Source organism: Arvicola amphibius, chromosome 10 (genome assembly GCF_903992535.2).
Source record: "Arvicola amphibius chromosome 10, mArvAmp1.2, whole genome shotgun sequence".
In the NCBI taxonomy this organism is placed as follows: Eukaryota; Metazoa; Chordata; class Mammalia; order Rodentia; family Cricetidae; genus Arvicola; species Arvicola amphibius.
Window position 1 is genome coordinate 121,018,531 of NC_052056.1, and position 6,384 is coordinate 121,024,914.

The 6,384-nt window shown below is 51.3% G+C and overlaps 1 long non-coding RNA gene across 1 annotated transcript; it reads right to left on the reverse strand.

The window, feature by feature from the left end:
- Window positions 1-401: 401 nt before the first annotated feature.
- LOC119825646 lies at window positions 402-5,931 on the reverse strand. Its single transcript, XR_005287248.1, has 3 exons — window positions 4,621-5,931; window positions 3,450-3,585; window positions 402-3,104 (listed from the first exon to the last, which is right to left on the reverse strand). It is a non-coding gene; the product is annotated as an uncharacterized LOC119825646 (long non-coding RNA).
- Between the last annotated feature and the right edge of the window lie 453 nt (window positions 5,932-6,384).

Genomic DNA, 6,384 nt, shown 5'->3' on the forward strand with positions numbered 1-6,384 from the left:
TGGAGACACTGATCCCAGCTCCACATTGTCACCAAGCCCCATGTGGTGTCACTTGGAGGTAGCCTTCTATGGTACCCATCTCAGAAGGGAGAGTGGGACTGGGGTCACAGGGCTAAGAGACACTCGAGGCTTCCCCTTATCCCTAAACTCTGTCTCACCAGGATGTGAACTCAGGGTCCCATAGTCACTCGTTACAACTGGGTGTGTCCAGATGAAGCTTCCTGTTCGGGGTGGGGGTGTCTCAGATATCAGTTCATCCATAAGCAGGCCGGGCCCTGCTACCTGCTCTAATAAACCTCGAAGACGTTAATGAACTAAATAGCAAATTACTTTTTTATTCAAGAATGAAATTTCATCATATTCATAATTCATATTTTATTTCAGACATCTGCTGCTGATTACATTACATTTAACTAAAATTAGATGACGCTCAGAATGCAATTAAGGCTCTGCCAAATTCTTGGGCCCACCAATGCCGGCGGAGCACAGCGGGGGCCGCCAGGAACCTAATATGTAATTAGGAGCTATTTTCTAGCTGTTCTGGAGTCTGAAAATTAGCTGCCTTTATTAATCACACAGACAAATATAAAGTGGAACCGGCGTTCACTGAAATTTCTAAAAGGGATTTTTTGTTTAATTATACACCGCGGAGCGCCGGGACTCGTTTCGCATGTTGATTTGTTGTGCGTTGACATTTTGACAACTCGTTCTCAATTTGTCTGTCGTAGTTAGGCAACAACAAAGCCGACGGTAACACTTTAACTTTCAAAACCTTCAGTGTGCCAGGGAGAGGGAGAATGGCACTCCTCGCGGCAGGCCTGGGGCTCAGGCTCCCGAAGTCACAGGGGTCAGAGGTGCGGGGAGGAGGGTGAGGAGGTGGCAGAGGCCTCGGAGGATGATGCTGGGCCAGGAGTCCAGAAGCTGGGGCAGGAGTTTCTCCTTTCTTCTCATCCCAGGGCCTCAGGTTCCTCATCCGCACCACAAGAGGGGTTCGGAGTCTGAGCTCTGTAAGAAATTTTCTAGATACTGAATTACGACTTTCTCCCCATGCCAGGGGACCTCTTGACCCCCTAAGTGGAATTTCTGATTCCTCCACTGTACACATCATGAAACTCGACTCGGTAAGCAGCCACTGCAGAACTCAAGCACTGGGCACCCGCGGCTGCCTGGTGGTCCTGAACAAGAAGCAGCTTTGGGTCTTTGTTTTCTGATTGTACAGCTGCAGCCCCTTGTAGTGACCTAGTCCTGCTGGACACTGTGGGGTCCCACTTCGAAGATAGACTCAACCCCTAAGGGCGCTCCTCAGCATCAAGTGGCCACCACGGAGCCTGGTCCGTGCTACTCGGCACAGCAGCTCGATTTTCTCCGTGTGCTGACACCTTCTTACCTTCGCTCTTCCTATGGACCCTACAGCACAGGCTTATGACCAGGAATTTCACGGCCCAAGTTCAAATCCAGTTGTTGCCTCTTCTCTGGTCACCTGACCAGTATGCTGGTCCCCACCACTAAGATACTGATGGTGATGGTACCAGCCTTCTCGGGTTCGGGTGGCCTGAACAGGATGACAATGCTTGGCCTAGATATGGCCTCAGCCAATGGAAGTACCGGTTGCTCCCACTTGGTAGATGGGTATGTTGAGGCACCACAGCAGACAGATATGCCCTCAAGTGCTGCTCCAAGCTGAGAAATACCCCTGGGTGGGTCTGATGCCATGGCCCACGTGCTCACCCCATCACCTTGCCTCCTACATATCAACTGGGAGGGCTGAGGGCTTGGAAATCTGTGGAGTCTGGAGCACCACAGGGCATACCCCACTCCCTGCCTTTTGTTCTCCTTTGCTCCTGGGTAAAGGGATGCCATCTGGGGTCCTCTTCCTCTGCTGACCCCAGGCCAGGGGCACTGACACCGTTGGTTCCCAAAAGCCAGCTCTGCCTCCTTCTCCCACCCAGCCTCGCCTGATGAAAATGCCAACTGAGAGAAAAAGATTTTGGGGGTGACAACGAAACTGCCAATAAAATCTGGGACGAGAGCTAGGAGTGACAGTCACTGACGGTTGAGATCTGCTGGGAAGGAAGGTGGCAGGCGTGTGCTGATATCAGCACGCTTCATCTCGAGTGCAGCCCCAGGGAGAGGCATGCCCAGGAGACCTGCCCTGCCCCAGTGCCACATGGACTCCAGCTGCTGCTCTGGGTAAAACAGTCTGAGGTCACAAGGAGAAGTACCTGAACTTGGGTTTCTCCAGCAGTGCTTGATCCCTGGCTCCTCTGAGTGCTGAAGGTGCCAACAATCTGGAAACTTCCCTGCCGGGAGGGCGAGAAGGAACTGTGTCCCTCCAAAAGGACTGGAAGGGTCCGGCCCCCAGGGCCCTATGGTGTGGTTTTATGAGAAAACTCAAGTCTCTGTTGATGTACTCAGGTTAGATAAGGTTTGGGGTGTGTTCTAACCCAGGGACTGTGTCCTGTGAAAAGAGTCCCAAGACGCCGTGCGGGCATTGTGCTGCGTGGGAAGACCAGGGGGCCATGGCTACTGCTAGAAGCCAACAAGAAGGGAGCCACTGGTACCTGGAGGGACGAGGGCCAGCCTCTAGACTGTGAAAAATTCTGCCAGGTGGCTTTTTTTAAAATTACACGCAGGGTTTGTTTGCCAAACAGCCCCTGGCAGGAGAAGTGCTAAAAGCCAATATATTCATTCCCTCTCTGGGCAGGGCAGACAATCGGAACCCTAAAGCTGAGAGGCCCCTTTAGCAGCTCTGTGTGTTCCCCCTGGTATCCCCGCCAATGTTTGTGACTTCAATACCCATTGCCCTAACCTTCCCATCCCTCTTTCCACCAGAGAACTTTCTGAGGCTGTGACCCTGCTCTCCTCCTCCACCGCTCACGCAGACTCCCCCAGACCCCGGACTTGTGCTTGGTCCATATCCTCCAGCACACACTGCAAGCTCCATGTGAACCACCGTGGGCGGGACTGTTTGCATGGGGGACCTCTGCTGCCTAGCATGCAGCACCCAGGGGCTGGTGGCTCAACTGGAAGAGTATCTGCCTGGCACGCATGAAGCTGTGGGTTCAATCCCCGGCAGCTCATAAACCAGGCATGCTTGCGAACACCTGTTATTCCAGCATTTGTGCAGTGGAGACAAGAGAGTCAGGAGTTTAAGGTCATCGTTAACTATATACTGAGCTTGAAGCTAGCCTGGGCTACTGAGACTCTGTCTTAAAAAACAAAACATCCAGATGCCACATTCAGGATGCCCTGTCTCTGCCCCCTCCGCATCCCTGTGGCCACTACAGGCTGAGCAATCACCCCTCTCTCCTCCCGGGCTCCCTTAGGAAGTCAGAGCTCTGTCGCACCGCTATTTGCTTGCCTAGTTCTGAGTTCATGGGGTGTGGCCACGTCTCACTTAGCCCTCAGCTTCCAGTTCATGCCCTTCCAAGAGGCTGAGGGACAGTGACCTCTCTTGGATCCCAGAGCCTGGGCTTGTGTTCTGTCACCAGCTGGCTGGCAGCTTTGTCCCTCTGAGCCTTGTCATTTCCCTCTGATCAGCTTGTGGTCCTGGGCCGAACTGCAGTAGTCCCCCGTGCTTCTCATCTGTCATCGTAACCATAGACATTATCACAGCACACCTCTTCCACAGATCCACGCCCTGACCCCTCCGGGGATGCGTCAGCCATGCACATCCCTGATGCTACATTGGATTCTTGGTACTCTTTATATATGTGTTGTCCTCCCAATCGAATGGTAACTCCCTTGCCAGCAGGGACTGTGCCTGTCTTAGTCAGGGCTTCTCTTGCTGGGATGGGACACCATGACCAAAACAACCTGGGGAGGGGTTTACTTGGCTCACACTCCCACATCACTGCTCACTGTTCACCGCTGAAGGAAGTCAGGGCAGGATCCTGGAGGCGGGAGCTCATGCAGAGGCCATGGAGGGAGCTGCTTTCTGGCTTCTTCCCATGGCTTGCATAGCCTGCTTTCTTATAGAACCCAGGACCCAAGGATGGCCCCATTCACAATGGGCTGGGCCCTTCCCCATCAATCACCGATTAAGAAAATGCCTTCCAGCCTGATCTTATGGAAGTGTTTCCTTCCCTTCCGATGACTCCAGCTTGTGTTGACAGAAAACCGGCCAGCACAATTGACCCCTTGTCAGCTTGACACAAACACATCACTGTTAAGCCTTAGCCTTTCCTTTCTTGTTCTTCCCCAAGATCACACATTGATATCAATTTTAAAAGTCCCACACTCTCTAAAAACTCAAACACTTAACAATTCAGTCTCTTTAAAATAGCCAGTCTCGGGGGGTAATGGGGGAGAAGGTGGAGGAAGTGGGAGGAGGGGAGGGAGTGGGAATTGGGATTGGTATGTATAATGAGAAAAGATAGTTTTTTTAAATAAATAAATTAATTAAAAAACAAATAAGATAAAATAGTCTCTTTTAAAATCCAAAGCCTTTAAAAAAAAAAAAGTCTCCCATCTGTGGGCATCTTTAACCTAAGAAATAAATATTTAATTAAGTATTTTCTCAATTTAAGAGGAAAGAACCACTCACAATCTGAGCAAAGCCAAAACAAACTTCAACTGCGTAAATAATTCAATGTTCAGTAGTATCTGGGATTCACTCACCAACTTCTGGGCTCCTCCAAAGGGCTTGGGTCACTTCTCCGGCTCTGCCCTCTGCAGCACACACAGCTTGTCTTCCAGGCTCAGGCTGGCTCTGCTCCACTCCACTGCTGCTGTTCCTGGTGGCCACCCCATGGCACTGGCATCTCCAAAGTGCTGGGGTCTCTGCTGCAGCTGGGCTGCATTTTCACCACTGCCCTCTCCTGGGCTCTCTTCAGGGACTGCAGCCCTGCCACACAGTGCCAAGCCTCAGCTGCTCTCCATGACCCCTTCAGGCCTTCAAAGCCAGCACCACTGGGTGACTCTTGCACTATCGAGTTCAGCTGCCTCTGGACCCCAGCTTCTGTGTGTTGGCCCTGGGGACGCACTTCCCAGGAGACTTCACCTCAGTGATGCTGGTCTCTTCTTAATCACCAAAATTTCTTATCTCTGGCTGACCCGCATCCATTGTCCCAGAAAAGCAAAGGTTTTATTTTAGTGATTCTAGTCTCTTGTTAATCATAGCTGATTCGTCAGTCCCAGCCAATCAGACACCACAGAATCTCAACTCAAAAGAGTGGTCTTTAAACTTCTCTCTGAAACTTCGTAAGGTCTTAGTTAGGGTTTCCAATGCTGTGACCACGGCAACTCTTACAAAGGAAAGCATTTAACTGTGGTGGTTCACATAGGGCTTCAGAGGTCCCATCCATTATCATTTAGGACTGATACATATTATCATCTCTGTATCCAGGTGAGACATAGAGGCATGCAGGCAGACATGGTGCTGCAAAAGGAACAGAGTCTTACGCCTTGCAGGCAACAGGACGTGATCTGAGTGTCACACTGAGGGAAGCTTGAGCAAAAGAGACCTCAAAGCCCACTGCCAGAGTGACAGACTTCCTCCGACAAGGCCACACCTCCTGAGAGCGTCACTCCCTTTGGGGGCCACTTTCTTTCAAGCCACGCAGGTTTCCATCGGCTGTACTGTTCTCAACACTCTCCTCCCCGTCCCGGGCCACGGAGCAGCCTGTGAGCTCTCAGCACCCACCGGCTGTCCTTCCACACACAGCCCTCCCCAAGACACTGTCAGTGCCATCACAGCAGCACCCCACTAAACTAAGGGTCACTTGGGGAGGAAAGGGTTAATTCAGCTCACTCTTCCACAGCACTCACTGCTCATCATCAAAGGAGGTCAGGGCGGGAACTCAGCGGGGCAGGGACCTGGAGGCAGGAGCAGAAGCAGAGGCCACCGGAGGGCGCTGCTCACTGGCTTGCCTTTCCTGGTTTGCTCAGCCTGCTTTCTTATAGAACCCAAGGCCACCAGCCCAGGGATGGCACCACTCACCCTCATCAATCACTAATTAAGAAAGTGCCCTCTAGGGCTGGAGAGATGGCTCAGAGGTTAAGAGCACTGGCTGCTCTTCCAGAGGTCCTGAGTTCAATTCCCAGCAACCACATGGTGGCTCACAACCATCTGTAATGAGATCTGGTGCTCTCTTCTGGCATGCGGGCATGCATGGAGGCAGAATGTTGTATACATAATAAATAAATAATTAAAAAAAAAAAAAAAAAAAGAAAGTGCCCTCTAGCTGGATCTTAAGGAGACATTGTCTCAATCAGGGTTCCCTCCTTTCAGATAATCTAGCTTGTGTCAAGGTGACATAAAATTAGCCAGCACAGTGCCACTTTCAGGGGGTCATGAGAATCTCAATACCTTCAGTCTGACCGATATGAAGCCCTGATTGACCACCCAGAATCTAATCCAGTGGTTCTCAAACTTCCTGATGC